The 17,011-nt window shown below is 33.6% G+C and overlaps 1 protein-coding gene across 2 annotated transcripts in view; it reads right to left on the reverse strand.

Moving 5' to 3' along the window:
- mipol1 (mirror-image polydactyly 1) overlaps positions 1–17,011 on the reverse strand; it is a 97,033-nt gene that overhangs the window by 69,871 nt on the left and 10,151 nt on the right. The gene's annotated exons all lie outside the window — the stretch shown is intronic.

Raw genomic sequence — 17,011 nt, forward strand, 5'->3', positions numbered from 1 at the left:
TCATCACAGGCTCTAGCTCACTCCTTTTCCATTAGACTTAGAAAGGTTAGTATTAATTACAGCCTGTCAATATGATCTCGAGGTGCTTGGTGGAGAGCAATCTTTAATAACCTCTGGAGTAGAGGCAGCAAAACAAGACAGGCGGCTTTTAATTTGCCGTGTGAAATTATGCTTTAAGACTTTGTCTTTATCTCATCCACTGTGTACCAGTGCTTTACCTCGCAGTTTATGGAGGACTAATGAACGCCGGCAATTAACAAAGCGTAATCCCACCATGCAATCGTTTTAATGCTTTTAGCTATCAGAAAAGTAAACAGCCATTTAATACAGCTCAAGCCATATCAGATCCTAGTCAGGAAGCGCCAATTAAAGCGTCATCTACTCAGGTGTAATTAAATAATGGTGGATAATTTAGTTCCGTGAACGGAAGCTAATTCATAAGCAAGCAACAAACAGACAGGAGGCAATTAGCAGGAACGCTGACATTCAGACGGCAGAGCCTGTTGATCGCTGGCGGCAGGAGCCGTGGTGGAGAGCTTCCCTCTAGTGGCGGAGCTTCTGAGACGAGAACTTCTTAACACAACACACACCGGGGGCTTACAAACGTAAACACTTACCATTTCAGTCCTGTCAACTGTAGGTGCTTTGCCCTGTCACATTTACAAACCAAATGAACGCAGAGAACATCTTCAAGAAAGGGTCGGACTGAACCTGGCAAACACAGAATGTTTCTCTTGTGTTTCCTGGTTGGTTAGTTTTCGGGTTTGGAAAACCTTAACAGGTCACAAACGACATCTAAATGTTTCCCACACCAAAAAAGTGCAATTTCTAGCCAAAGCAATCTTTTAGAGCTTAAAAAACAGTTTCCCTGACATTTCATATTTTATTAATTCATATGGTGTTTCCAATTGTAAAGATGACCTAATATTTCCAGTTGGAATCCTGCATCTTGGCCTAGAAAGCTCTTCTGAATTGAGAGATTTTGTACTTCACATGAATTTCCTAAACGGTTTCAGTTTTCTGTGCTGAACTGCTCATTATGTTTTAGTAAAAGAACTTTTGAAATCATTGGACTGACATTTTGTTTCCTGTGTTGATGAAGACTGCCTTTGGGGTTTGGGGTCAGAAAGATTTGTTTTTGAATGAAAATGAATACTTTTATTTAACAAGGATGCATTAAATTGCTGACTGTAAAGTGACTGTAAAGACATTTATAATGTTACAAAAGATTTCAAATATGCGACACTGGACCACAAAACCAGTAGCATAGACATAGACAAAACCAACAAGCACAGGTATATTTGTAGCAATAGCCAAAAATACATTGGCAATAGTCAAAAATAATTATTGATTTTTCTTTTATGCCAAAAATCATTTGGATATTAAGCAAAGATCATTATCCATGAAGATATTTTGTTATTCATATTCATAAACATATAAAAACGTAATGTTTGATTAGTAATATGCACTGCTAAGAACTTCATTTGGACAACTTTAAAGGCGATTTTCTCAATATTTAGATTTTTTTTGCACCCACAGATTCCAGATTTTCAAATAGTTGCATCATGACTAAATATTGTCCTGTCCTAACAAACCATACATCAATGGAAAGCTTATTTATTCAGGTTTAATTTGACTCTTATGACTGGTTTTGTGGTCCAGGGTCACATATATTCTGTTCTTTTGAACTTTCTATTCATTAAAAATTAAAAAAAAAATGTTTCACAGTTTTCACAAAAATAACTTAAAATAATGTTTGCAAGCAACAAATCAGCAATGGAATGTTTTCTGAAGGATCATGTGATGCTGAAGACTGGAGTAATACAGTAAAGTATAAATTAAAATATATTCAAATAGAAAATTAAATTTATTAGAAAAATAATTATTTAAACAATATATGACCCTGGAACACAAAACCATTCATAAGGGTCAACTTTTTTTAATTGAGATCTTCTGAAAGCTGAATAAATACACTTTCCATTGATGTATGGTTTGCTAAGATAGGACAATATTTGTCCAAGACACAACTATTTGAAAATCTGGAATCTGGGGGTGCAAAAATTTTTTTAAATATTAAGAAAACCACCTTTAAAATTGTCCAAATAAAGTTCTTGATAAAGTGCATAATACAAATCAATTTATATATATATACACAGTATATAATAGTATATAATATAATATATACAGTAGAAAATTTACAAAACATCTTCATGGAACATGATCTATATTTATTATCCTAATGATTTTAGGCACAAAAGAAAAATCGATAATTTTTTTGACCCATACAATGTATTGTTGGCTATTGGTACAAATATGCCTGTGCTACTTAGGACTGGTTTTGTGGTCCAGGGTCACATATTACTGTTTTTACTGCATTTATGACCAAACAAATGCAGCCTTTTTGAACATAAGGAACTTTAAAAAACAAAAACCTTTTGAATGGTAGTGTATTTTCTACTTAAGAAGTGGCAACAAGACATATCAAAATGTTTTTTTTGTTTTTGTTTTTGTTTTGTTTTTTTTACAGCCAAAAGGCTTTAGTTCAAATCATATCAGTGAATTAGGACTTGCTACTTGCTATGCAGAAAGAATCTTGGACAAAATTTTTTTTTTTTTTGAGAAACACTGTAAAATTCAGTTCAAGGTAAATTTGATCAACTTTTAGGAGCACACTACCAAAGCACATAAACGACCACAAAGTTAACAGACATTTTTAAAAGCCACACTCTTAAAAATAAAGGTTCTTTATAGGCATCTATGATTCTTTATTGGAATTCTTTATAGGAAAAAGGTTCTATGGATTATTAAAATGTTCTTCACACTTAGAATAAAATGGTTCTTTTAAGAACTCTTCACCGGAAGGTTCTTTTAGGAACCCAAAATGGTTCTTCAATGGCACTGCTGTGAAACCTTTATTTTTAAGAGTGTATTTTCGATTCCCAGCACATTTAAAGATGGCATATGTAAATAAGAAAAACCACAGGACAAACAACGATCAGTTTCTTGGGAAAAGGAAACAAAGGTCACGAAAACGATATAGGGGACGGCGGACAGCATGAGAGAAAGTTGGCAGAAGAGAGCTAAGAAGACATAAAAAGTGAGTGCTCTTGGGAGGTTGTGCGCGAGGCGGGTGGGGGTGACCCCTGGGGCAGATGCCAGTGGAACGTTATCCCCGCGCTGTAAGCCAGCACACACAGCTCACACCGCTCACACGCTATTCAGCTCAGACACAGTCAGGCGTGAACGGACAACTGGCTTTTTGTGCCAAACACCACAGGGCTCCATTAATCTCAGTGATAGACTCTGAGCGGGAGCTGGCCCCGCGCACCGCACTTTCACAGAGAAAGAGAGGAGGACGAGGATGAAGAAAGACTTTAAAGATAGTAGGTACGGCTAAGACGCCTGGTAATCCGTTAACACTAACAAGAGAAAGCAGCTTTGGAAAAGACAGAACTGGGGAAAAAAAACAAGGCAAAGCATACAAACCTGACCTTTTGATGTTCGCGTAATTTTCGGCGAGACGCGTTAAACAGTTCCCAGAAAATAGCGCTTTACCAAATACATTTGGACCCAATTCATTGATTGACACCGTTTCCTGAGAGAACCACCCCCAAGAAACTTAATGAAACTGATACTATCCAATAATCCGATATTGAAAAACAGGGAAGAGCTCGTTCTGGCTTAATGAAAGTTTGAATTGTGCTGAGTGCAATAGGAGGCCTGTTTCCTTGCGGCTCACGCTCCAGATGGTGAATTAGCATCGCATCTACATTTTCTACATAATCTGCAGGAGTTTCATGATAGATTAATGAGCTATTAGCCTTGGTGCTCGCAGGGCAGTGATGAAAACTACATTCACGCCAAAGCTCGCCGAGTGTAACGCGCTACAATGAAGCCAATAACCAGTCATTGTGTATAAGCAGTGGCTCTACGGAGCTGATTCAAATTAAATCAGAGTTTAATCGTATTTTATTCCTCTGAATTAAACGCTCAAACAAGCTCAAATGATTACATAAATCACAAAAAGTTCAACAGTTAAAAGTACCAACTAAATTGACTGATTGTTAAAACACTTTATTCCAGCTTCATATCCAGAAACTGTAAGATATTCATAAGTTATTATATTTAATAAATATTATATTTAAATAAATATTAAGGCATACATTAGCACTGTCTTAACCAATGGTGTGAGTTTAGGGCGGGACTATCTCTGTGACTGGCCAATGGCAGACATAGACAGTGTTCAGGAGTCCTGTTACATAAAAACATATGTTTTTTTGCAATCTGTGACACTGGACCACAAAACCAGTCTTAAGTAGCACATTTGAAGCAATAGCCAAAAATACACTGTATGGGTCAAAATGATCAGTTTTTCTTTTATGCCAAAAATCATTAGGATATTAAGTAAAGATCATGCTTCATGAAGATATTTTGTAAATTTCCTAAGGTAAATATATCAAAACTTAATTTTTTATTAGTAATGTGCATTGCTAAGAACTTATTTTGGACAACTTTAAAGGTGATTTTCTTTTTGCACTCTCAGATTCCAGATTTGTTTAAATAGTTGTATCTTGGTCAAATATTGTTTTATTATATTATTCATTCAGCTTTCAGATGAAGTCTCAATTTAAAATAAACAGACCCTTATGACTGTTTTTTGGATTTTAGACTTAAAATAATATATATATCAGAGGTTGCGCTAGACAGACAGGGTAGTAAAAATTCCGTCATAATCTATTACCTATCATTATATTTGTCATATTTTAATTAGAATAAAACATGTCATTGCTTTTATTGTTGTTCACATTTTCATTTTTAATCACGAACCTACTGGACGACATCGCAGTGTTTAAAAACAACAAAATATGCTAGGCCTGGGTAAAAAAAAAAAAAAAAAAAAAAAAAAAAATGGATTTCTCAATTTTAATAGATTCTCATTTTAATGAACCAAAATCGATTCTTAAATCACACTCGATCTTTTGGTCTATGCTAATTTCAGTTGAATAAACAGTACATAGTGGCTCTTCCTTCCAAATTTCTTCTCAGATTTCAAACTCTTTCCATTTCATTAGGAATCTCATGCAATAAATACCGTTTTGACGCTCTATGTGGCGTGATCGATCACTGTAGCTTCTGCGTACTCCTCTGTGCGTAATCAAACGCATAGAAAACATTTGTGACACTTCCGTTTTTGTTCTGTATTCAGCGCTCCGCTGCTACATTGGAGCGCACTCGCCATCAGCAGGACAGGGTGGGAATACAGCTACAATTTTACAATAGATCACCCTCAGTGTAATCCGTCAAAATGACGCATGGCCTTCAGATTTTTCCGTCAATGATCAAAAAATTCCAATTTTCGGTTTAGGCGAACGCCAATATATATATATATATATATATATATATATATATATATATATATATATATATATATATATATATATAGTATTTTTCTATATTGTGGTAATTACAATGTGAAAATGTGAAAGCCTGTTAGAGCAATTGAAAAGCGTATCTGTCAACTCTCTAGATATCTGAAAAAGATACAAAAGAGGAAGATTTTCATTTCCCTCTGATAGTGTTAAATATTTCATCAATATTCGTTCGCGGGGATAAAACGTGAGTAAATAAAGAAACATTAATAGGTTAGAAGCCCGCATCAAATGTAAAAGACGGCTCAAATCGTACAAAACAGCATTTGCCACTTAAAGCCACTTTATCCTTCCTTCAAACTTTTCTCATTTCAATTTGTCCTTTGCTGTCGCTCAGTGATCTTCATTTTCCTGTCTTGTAGACTTTAAGCTAATTGCCTCGGTGGGCTACTTATTATTCATGTACAATTATTGCAGTGTAATGTCTTTAAATCCTTTTAAATGACCATTCATGCGTCGCATTCATTGAAAATGCCTTTGATGTCTGTCAAAGATGGAATTCTTCAAAAAGAAATGTCTAAGCCCAATTTCAATCGCTCGATGAGGGGGGTTTGGCGTTTCCCTCTAATATAAACTAAATTCCATTAATTTTTTAAGCTGCATTTAATGCATTTCCTCCGCAAAAAGTTTCCAGATTCTTCAGGCTGTCATTTGTATTCCAGCTGACTTTATGAATATTAATAACAGTGTTATCCTGATTAAACGGGCTTCATGCGAAATCCCCGTGAATCTACGAGCTCAGGATTCTGGTCTTACCGATTCTTTATGAATTTTGATACGGACATTAATGTGGAGAGAGTCTTAAAGCAGGTTTAATTGTACAGCATGCTTGTGCCTCCGAAGGAAAAAGGCAGACATGAATTGATTCGATATGGATAAACAGGCTCTTTTATACGGGGAGCTGCGCACAAGCACCTGGGAGCACCCCGCCGTGTAATTTGATTGTCACGGGCTGTTGTGAAGCTTTCAATGGTCTTGACTTTTCCAGGATCAAAAGATTTTTTTTCACTCGCTCACAGATATTAACAATAGAAACTGTTTTTGTCAATCAGTTACATGTGCTGTAGGCTGATTCTGTCTCACTGGAGGGTTGGTATTTGTTTCCGTTTTTTCATCTGATAACGCCGATTAGTGCAAACTGTTTCTGACTCAAAAATAACTGCAACTGAATTAACAGGAATGGATGCAAAAAACAAAGTGACTTTTAAAAAGCAGCAAAAGTTAAACATAACAAAATCAGAGACCACTACTAAAAAAAATGCATCTATTAAGCTTTTTTCTCATTTACAAATAAATACAAACATTTAAATAATTAAATTATGCACTGAACTTAATAAATAACTAATATATTTACATTTAATTTAATAAAATAAATGTAATTAATTTTTTTACTATTTATAGCTTGAATCAGTGAGTTCAAAATTACATTTTAACAATTAACTTGATTTTGATTTGACATTGCCTTATTATTAGGCATGTTTCACTCAAGCTGACATAAACTGTATTTCATATTGTGATTTTTTGTTTAAAATTAAAAATTGAATCCCTGCTTTTCAATGTGGTTGCATTAATAATAATACTAATACAATAAAATGTATATGATAAATACTGTTTATTACTATTATTTATATACAATTCTTTTCCCTATTAACAGGGTGTCAGTTTCCTTGAATGTGGACCAAGATCCTCTAATATTTATATTTTAGACAGTAAAAATAAAAGTTAATGATTCTTTAATGCTGAGAACAAAGTGAGGCTATTCAACATCTGTGGCACAAATAAACTTCAGACCAACAGCAGCTTTGTACCCTGATTTCATATAATAGTTACTAACATATAAATACAAATATTTAAATAATATTATAATTATAATAGTATAATAATTATTATAATTAATAATAATTATAATTTAATAAATACTAAAATATTTAAATGTAATTTAATAAATAAATGTAATAAATTTTTTACTATTTATATTTTTAGCATGAACCAGCATAAAAATGTAATTTTTTTTTTTTTAATTAACATGATTTTGATTTGACATTGCCTTATTATTATGTTCCACTCAAGCTAACATAAACTGTAAATTATATATTTGATTTTTTGTTTAAAATTAGAATTTGAATCCCTTCTTTTCAATGTGGTCTCTTTAATAATAATACTAATAAAATAAAATTTATATAATAAATACTGTTTATTACTATTATTTATAGAAGATTTTCTCTCTATTAACAGGGTGTCAGTTTCCTCAAATAAAATAAATTTAATTATTTTTTTACTATTTATATTTTTAGCATGAATCAGCATAAAAATGTGAGTAAAAATACATTTTAAAAATTAACATGATTTTGTTTTGACATTGCCTTATTATTATGTTCCACTCAAGCTGACATAAACTGTAATTTACATCTTTGATTTTTTGTTTAAAATTAGAATTTGAATCCCTGCTTCTCACTGTGGTCTCTTTAATAATAATACTAATAAAATAAAATGCATATAATAAATACTGTTTATATAATTATATACTATTACTTATTATTTTTTACGATTTACAGGGTTCCTCGAATCTGGACCAAGATGCTATACTATTTATATTTCAGACAGTAAAAATAAAAGTTAATGATTCTTCAAATGGATGCTAAGAACAAGTTGAGGCTTTTCAACATCTGTGGCACAAATAAACTTCGGACCAACAGCAACTTTGTACCCTGATTTCATATTTACCTAAAATGGCAAAAGAAAAATGCATAAACAATTCTCAACCCCTAACTAAAATTGATTGGATCAAGTAGATGATTAACCAATCCTGATGAAAGATAAAACTTGATGGGGTTTAGCGCTTGTTGGATCTTCCCCAAACAAACCCACTCAAACAGACAATAAATCAAAGAGATTGTGCCCTACTTGGAAAGCTTACTTGTATTCAGTTGCATCATCATCTTTAGGAACAACAAAACATTTTAGAGGGTTTTTATTTTTACCAGATGGCTAGTTAAAAGAGTAGCTAATCAAAACAGAATATTAAAATCCTCCAGGACCATCAATGTCACTTCATTGAAGGTCTAAAAATCTCTCAAATGAAAGCATAATTCCTCGCATTACTTGAAAATTCTCCAGGTAGGCCTTATGTTTCTTAGATGATGGAGACGTCTAGCAGGGAGAGTGGGATCTGTGAAGCAGGGCCGCGCGTCTTACGGGCGTAAAGCTCATTCTCAGAGCAGGCGCGGTGATAATTGAATTGAGCCTGTGGGAAATGAGCTAGCGCTAGCATCTCAGATCTCTCTGATGGATCCGTCCTCGGTGGCGTCTATCAGGCCGCGATTCGCTGATCCTCCTGCATTAACGGGGGAGGAGAAATGACCCTCCAAATCTACTAGGATGAGTGCCTCAATTTCCCCATATCCAGCTAATTTGGGTGCGAGAGAAGCGTGAGCCACGCTAGGAGTAAAGAAAGCGCTTCCCCCACCCCACAACTGCCTTTAAACAGGCCTGCTTTGAATGAATAAAAGAAGGCAAAATGCCCCCCAAGATGTGCAATGGGATAAACCCTGAATGCTTTGTATTGTGTGTTTGATCCTGTCAATTCAGTTATGAGTGATATGATTCAAGCCAAATATAATTCAGCTTGGCTTCAATACTTAACACAATTAAATGCACTTGCAACTTGACACAGACTAATACAGATAAACTAGGGCTGCACGATTATGACAAAAATCATAACTGTCTATTATTCCCTTGAAATTGTAGTTGCGAATATCATTTACGATTACCACAATTTACATTTAATTATGTTTTAAATAGCCTTATACCATTGTGTGAAGCACTGCATGCCACCTTTTCATATATAGTTTCTTCTTTACATATAAAAAAGTAAAAATTTAAAAATTAAAACAATAAAAAAAAAACAAGATAACCTGTAGGAAAAAGTGGATTTAAATATATTGCTTTATTTATTTATTTATTTATTTATTTTTTGTAATTGTGCTTTTGAACAATTACATAATTGTGGCATGTAATTGCAATCACAATTAGAAATTTGATTAATTGTGCAGCCCTTAGTTTTCAACTAAACATTGCACAGATAACCTGAATATTATGTCACATGATGTCACATGATGCATAAAGTATATTACACATTTTATTTAAAAAAAAATCTTAAAATATTATAATACTTTGTCAAGCATTGATCGATGATGCACACTGAGTAAATCATTTATACTAAGATAATTTTTCATCTTATAATTCTGTTTTGTAATAGTGAATACAGAATTATTACTTAAACATGCTGGGAAGCTGTATTATTCCTATCAGATAGTGAAAATTTAATTTTAGGAATTTTATTGAAGAAATGACACTTGACCTCCAACCTCAATCACCTATTTAGACCACATAATGCGTTTTTTGTATTAAACTCTCTCTTGTACGTCCACCATCAATAACCTCTTAAGTCAATTCCTAAATTTTAAAATAAAGTTCAGTTCACTGCACTACATATTTGTACCAATACTTCCCTTAAACGTTAGTTTAACACCACTGCCATCATTATGCAGAAAATGATTTGTTTCAATCCACCTGGAGCAAATTTAGCAGTTTTTGACAGCTTGATTTGCTGACAAAGTCAGGTTGTCACAGTTATTCACCAAAAATTAATTTTAAAAGGTCTGTATTTGTAAGCACTTAGACAAACAGCACATTTTATTTCAATTCTGCGATTCGATGTCAAGAGTGAATATTTCAGCGATTGGATAATTCATCTGCTGAATGTAACCTCAAAATTGGCTGTGTAAATATGGACTAAGCTGAGATTTGCATTGGCTAACATTTGGGAGGGAGAACAGAGTTATTTAAAGATGAGCTTAATGCAGTCGATATGCGAGCAAAGGAAGGTTTTGCTCATATTCCTAATGCTTCACAGTTCGGGAGCACAAAAAGGCAACTGAATTCACGTTTTAATCACCGTCTGATGTCTGACGCCTGATTTTTTTTTAATGTACAAAGATGAGGATGCATTTACGATCCTGATGCATTTACTTTCCTGCAGAGGTGTTCTAGGAAGTGTCATGATAAAAATAATCATTTTATTTGTCGCCACCCTTGCTCATGCGCCGATCAAAACAAAATACTTAAACCGCATTCCTTTCCACATACGAGTTTAAAAGCATTTTAACTCCGGCACAGAAACATAAGGAAAACAAAGCCTTATTGTGGCACAAAAGATTGTGAAACTAGTGCAAGGTGGCGTCACCAGTCGTGAGACTGCTATTACTCATCGAAGAGACGCCAAACAGGAGAGGTGGGGCTCAGAGAAGGAGTCAACTCAAGGTCAGCTGTCTTATGAAAGACATTCCGGCCAAGTGTTTCGCCTTCTCGACTCTGTGTCGCTTCTACCGAAAGCTGTGCAAGTTTCGACTCATTATCTACGTACTGCCATTCTCTAATAAAAATGAACCGATGGGACTTGTTTTTTTTTTTTTTTTAGAATGAATAAGGCTGTCTTGAGTAAGAGCACTGGCTAAAAAAAATCGTAATCACCAGATACATATTTTTGTTGTTGTTGTTTTTTTTTTTTTTTGCATGTTCTGCACATGATGAGGTCAGTTTACATACACCTTGCAGAATCTGCAAAATGTTAATTATTTTACTAAAGTAAAAGGGATCATACAAAATGCATGTTGTTTTTTATTTAGTACTGACCTGAATAAGATATTTCACATAAAAGACGTTTACATATAGTCCATATAGTCCACAAACTCTTTGGTTTTTCAGCATTTTTATGTATTTGAACCCTTTGAACTCTTTCTTCAGAAAAATCCTTTAAAGTCCCACATTTTTTTTTGGTTTCTTAGCATTTTTGTGTATTTGAGTTTGAACCCTTTCCAACAACGACTGTATGATTTTGAGATCCATCTTTTCACACTAAGGACAACGGAGGGACTCATATGTAACTATTACAGAAGGTTCAAATGCTCACTGATGCTCCAAAAGGAAAAACGATTAAGAGCCAGGGGGTGAAAACTTTTGAAAAGAGTGAAGATGTGTACATTTTTCTTATTTTGCCTAAATATCATATTTCTTTCATTTAGTGCTACCCTTCAGAAAATACTTACAAGGTTCCCAAAAGACAAAATCAGTTAAATTTATTCTGATCTTCAAATTTAAAAAGTTTTCACCCCCGGCTCTTAATGTATTGTGTTTCCTTATGGGGCATCAGTGAGCGTTTGAACCTTCTGCAATAGTTGCATATGAGTCCCTCAATTGTCCTCAATGTGAAAAGATGGATCTCAAAATCATACAGTCATTGTTGGAAATGGTTCAAATACACAAAAATGCTGAAAAACCAAAAAAAACAATTGTGGGACCTGAACAATTTTTCTGAAGAACATCAGGCAGTTTAACTGTTCAGGACAAACAAGTGATTCATGAACAACTATCACTAAATTAAAAAAAAAAAACACAGCTGTGGATTATTCAGGTAACAACGCAGTATTAAGAATCAAGTGTATGTAAATGTTTGAACAGGGTCATTTTTATAAATTAAACTATTATTTTCTCTTGTGGATTATATGTAAACATCTTTTATGTTACATATCTTATTCAGGTCAGTACTAAATAAACAATAACATGCATTTTGTATGATCCCTCTTATTTTGGTAAAATAATGAACATTTTGCAGATTCTGCAAGGTGTATGTAAACTTTTGACCTAAACTGTATATATTGGTCATACCTTTGTACATTTGTTACTGTCTTCTTAGAAATTAATAAGGTTGCTTCAAATAAAAGCATTGGGTTCATAAATACATATAAAAAGTTTATTAACCTGCTATATATTGTTTGTTTTTTCTGTATTTTTGCACATTATGAAACACAATCGATATATAAGCCATACCTGCATTTATTATCAGCATTAATATATTCCTAACTAGTGATATTTTTATTTTTATTTTAACTCAAAATGACGCTGAAGTACATCATGGCCTCTGGAGACAGCATTTAATTTCTTTTACGATCAACGTATTTAAAGTGACAGTTCACCCAAAATAAAAGTTATGTCATCGTTTATTCACCCTCAAGTTGTTCTAAGCCTGTATGAGTTTTTTTCCTCTGTTGAACATAAAAGAAGATATTTTGAAGAATGTGGGTAACCAAATAGTTGCTGGTCCCCACTGACTTCCATTGTATGAAAAAATACTATGGAAGTAAATGGGGACTAGCAACTGTTTGGTTATCCACATTCCTCAAAATATCGCCTTTTAATGGCATTAAATCAATCAATCAATTAATCATAGAGGTTTGGATAACACTTTATTTTAAGGTGTCCTTGTTACATGTTACATGTACTTGCTATTATAAGTTACTTCTCTCCCCCATTTTTTATTAAAAGCTCTCCTGTCCCCATGCTGAGAGAAATCGGGAGTAAGACGTTATTTCTAGAATAAATGTGAACATGCATTAATTCATTTCACTCACAAAAAACAGATTCAGTATTCCTCAAAATGAATAAAAACAGCGAAATTCAACTCTGCAAACCTGCAATAGTTAAATATGTTAAATAAAACAAATATCCTTTATGCATTTATTCCCATTTTATTAGCCAACGTCTTTGCTGCCAACCTTCGATGATCCAATTCAACCATACTAATAAGTAACGTTTGTTTTCTTTTATTATTGATGAAGAGTTGACATGTTTTTCTTCTGCGGTCTACTGTACAGACGTGAATTTACTTTTCTCAAAGCCTGAGGCTTTTGGTTTGAAAAGGCTTTTACATTTGCCAAAAACAGAACTTTTTATATTAAAAACAAACAAGCCCAGATTTAAAAAGTAACGCAAAAGTAAAATAATGCATTACTTTCCATAAAATGTAACTAATGTAATTAGTTACTGTTTTAGGGAGTAACTCAATTTTTAAAAGTAACTTTTAAAAGTAACTTTCCCCAACACTGATAATAACAATTAATTATGCATAATTACATGCAAGTAACCCTAAGCCAAACCCGAATACTAATCCTAGCCATACAGTAAGTACATGTAGTTAATTAATATTACTTAGTATTTAAATGTGTAATTACACTGTAACAAGGACACCTTAAAATAAAGTGTAACCGAGGTTTGGAACAAACTGAGAAAAAATGATGACAGAATTTACATTTTTGGGTTAACTATTCCTTTAACTAGTCTCCTCCAAAATACTATAGTAATATAAGCTAGTGATACTGAATAAATACAACAACATTCGGCCTCTTTCATGTCATCATGCTGAGCGATCAATCATATGTGCTTGGCTGTATATCTGACATACTGTATGTATGTAGTCATTGCTCATTAAAAAAAATCCATATTGGCTATTATTAGACACAGTAAAAGTTCTTTAGACTGTTTGCAGAAGATCTAATATTAATTCATCATGGTAGGAAAAAAGGCTGCAGCGACTTGCTGTTTGGGTGGAAACCTCATTTGCAATGGTCATGTTTTTTTGTAAGGAAGAGACAAATGACAAAAAAACACTTTGATCCTTCTAATGACAACTCAAATATTCCCATAACTTCCCTAAATGTCCATCAATGGAAAAACTTTTATATTAAGTCCAAATTTAACCCTGCTTTTTCAAAGCAACACTGAAAGGGCTACAAAACCCCGGCGTGATTGCTGTGCATGTCACCTCAGCGCCCGGCGCTAAAACACACACATAGCTAGTGGTGCAAGGATCCTCAACAAACACATCTTCCTTTGTTCAGGAAATCCTTTCTCCAACACGAACTGCAAAGCTGAACTTTGGCAATGCAGAAGCGTCAAATCCAAACACAGCTTTTCTCTCTTTTTTCACCCTCAAGGATGAGTGATGCTCGCGGTTTCGACCTGTCCTTCAAACAAACCGGCTTTAAGCAGCGGGACGCTGAAGTGAGAAAACACTCCAGGACATTCCAGGGTTCTTTTCCAACTGGAGAACATTGGGGAACAAACAAAGTTGATATAAATGTGTGATATTCGGATATGGCAGGCACTTGGGCGACGTCGGTGCCACTGTGGGACACATGCGGAGAGGCTTGTGGGAGGTATTGTGTGTTCAGGGATGTACATCACTGCAAATATTTACAGAGCAGCTGATGTACAATAGAGGAATCACATGACTGTCTCTTCTCGAATACATGCTCACGTACATGTGCTTAGATCAAATCTACGCTCTTCTGCTCTTCTCTAAAGAGCGAACAAGTTATTAAGAACTTAGCACAAGAGGACTATGCTTCACTAACCCATGGCTAGGCCCACGAGAACTTTGTACTTCTGACCTTTTCTGAGCTGGTTGTGAGGGAAATTTACTCAAAGCTTTGTACTCTTAAAGGCCCATTCATACTAAGGATGTTAACTATAATGTGAATGATTAAAAAATCATTCTAAATTTAAAAGAATATCAAGTCCACACCACAACTATAACGATAATGGAATGATATCGCAAGAATCACTTTCAAAGCAAATTTTCAGCTGATGAACCATAAAAACAATGATAGCCAATAAAAATCCTTCCTGTCTCAATGAGCTCAAGAATTTAAAGTGGCAGAGGACATAACTGCAGCGTGTGCTTATAATAATAATAACGTCATTGTGCATTGGTGTGGACGCCAATACAAACATCATTGAGAATAATGTGAATTACCAACCACAATCCCCTCCAATTCTCATTACTGTCATGCAAAATAAAAATAATGATTTGTATTTAAGCATTAAGCTTTTACATCATAGTATTTGTTACATAACACAATTTAAGCTAATATAATTAAAAAAATGATTAAAATGATTTAATAATAAAAATGATTAAAAGCGATTTAATAAAAAAAATACTTTAAAAAGCATTTTTTATTTTTAAATATTAAACATATTTATTTTTTATTATATTATTTATCACTATAATAAAATGAGAATGTAAACAGAATTTTTTTAAAATTACCAAATGTAATTTATGCTGATTTAAATAAAAATAATACTTTTAACAGCATTTTCATTTTTTATTACTATAATAAAATGAGAAAGTAAAGAAAATCATCATTGAAAAAAATGATTTTTACCAGATATAACAATAAAAAAAACCTTAAAAAAAGCATTTAATTATTTATTACTATAATCATCATTGAAAAAAATTCTATTTACCAAATACAACACAATTTATGCTGATTTAAATAAAAAAAAATGATACTTTAAAACGCATTTTTCATGATTTATTATTATATTAAAATGAGATTGTAAAGAGAATCATCATTGAAAAAATGCTATTTACCAAATAAATAAATAAATAAATAAATAAATAAATAAATAAGTAAAGTCGATGCTAATATAGTTATCATTAGTTATCGTTCTTAGTGTTAATGGGCCTTTCTTAGTAGATAAAAACATTATCAAAACAGGCAAAATAAAATAAGGTAAAAATGCATTTCTCCAATTCTCAAACTTTGCAATTGTGTAACTTTAAAGAAAAGAGTCCACTATGCTGCTTGATATTGCAAACTGGTATTTGTTATCATATTATTTTTATTTATTTTTGTAATCATAACACATTGGTTTGTTGCGCAAATGCCGTTTATTACACTTTTATTATTGTAGCAGTGCTGAACATTAAAGAGCTGGTAAACCGGTTCACGCAACTGTTTCACGCATTTTGATTAATATAAACACACAGTCAGGGAAAAACCGTGATAAACTGTCAAACCGCCAGAATCTTAAAACAAAAAAACAATACAGATTTTTGATCTTCTAGTTATTTACCTATAGTGCCTAATAAAACCAGAAGTCTTGCAAATTCTAAGAAAATCGCCTACTTCCGCATTGCTAAATCAGGTGAATACAGGAACAAAGCAAGTAGTTTTTTATTTTAATGACAGGTCAAAGCTTTTCAATCCTCTGTTCCTGCTCTCTTAATAAATTCTCCAACTGGAGTGCCAGCCATCTACGCCCAGTATTTCTGGTTGTCGCAGGTCTGTCTAAACATTCCCGAAATACAAGTGCGTAAAAAAGCAGTAAAAATGCCACTCTGTGAAAGTGGCCCGTCATTGTTCGGCTGGCCTCCTTTGGGAGCGTGAATGTGTTGAAAAGCCGAGGGGAGGCCGGGGCAACAGGACCAGGCACTCCGTCCTCATTACCACTTGATGTTTGAACACAGGCCACAGGAGTGACCGTTTAAATTGCTCCCTGTTCAAACAGTTCCCAAGCATCTGTGGTTCACAGCAAAGTAAGCCTTGTTTGTTTTCCTCTCTGCTTCATGGGCCATCACTAGGTCGTCTGGAATCCTGCTCGCAACTGGGTGGTAGGAGTGTTAGCATCATACGAGTGTCAGTCTGAAAACAGTACAGCTCTTGCGAGTTCAAGGATCAGAGCTTCTGAACTGAATTTGATAAAACTTAAACATGAGGGAATCACAAAGCATTAAAATTTGGGGGCCAAACATTTACTTACTGAGCAGCACACATTATATCAGTTAAAATAACCCTGACTATCTAAATTTGCATTTAGAAAAAACACGAATGTGAATAGTTAAAAAGTAAATGTTATTTCCATAATGACTTTAACTGTTTTTATAACGGTTTAAACTGTTT

Source organism: Labeo rohita, chromosome 17 (assembly GCF_022985175.1).
Source record: "Labeo rohita strain BAU-BD-2019 chromosome 17, IGBB_LRoh.1.0, whole genome shotgun sequence".
In the NCBI taxonomy this organism is placed as follows: domain Eukaryota; kingdom Metazoa; phylum Chordata; class Actinopteri; order Cypriniformes; family Cyprinidae; genus Labeo; species Labeo rohita.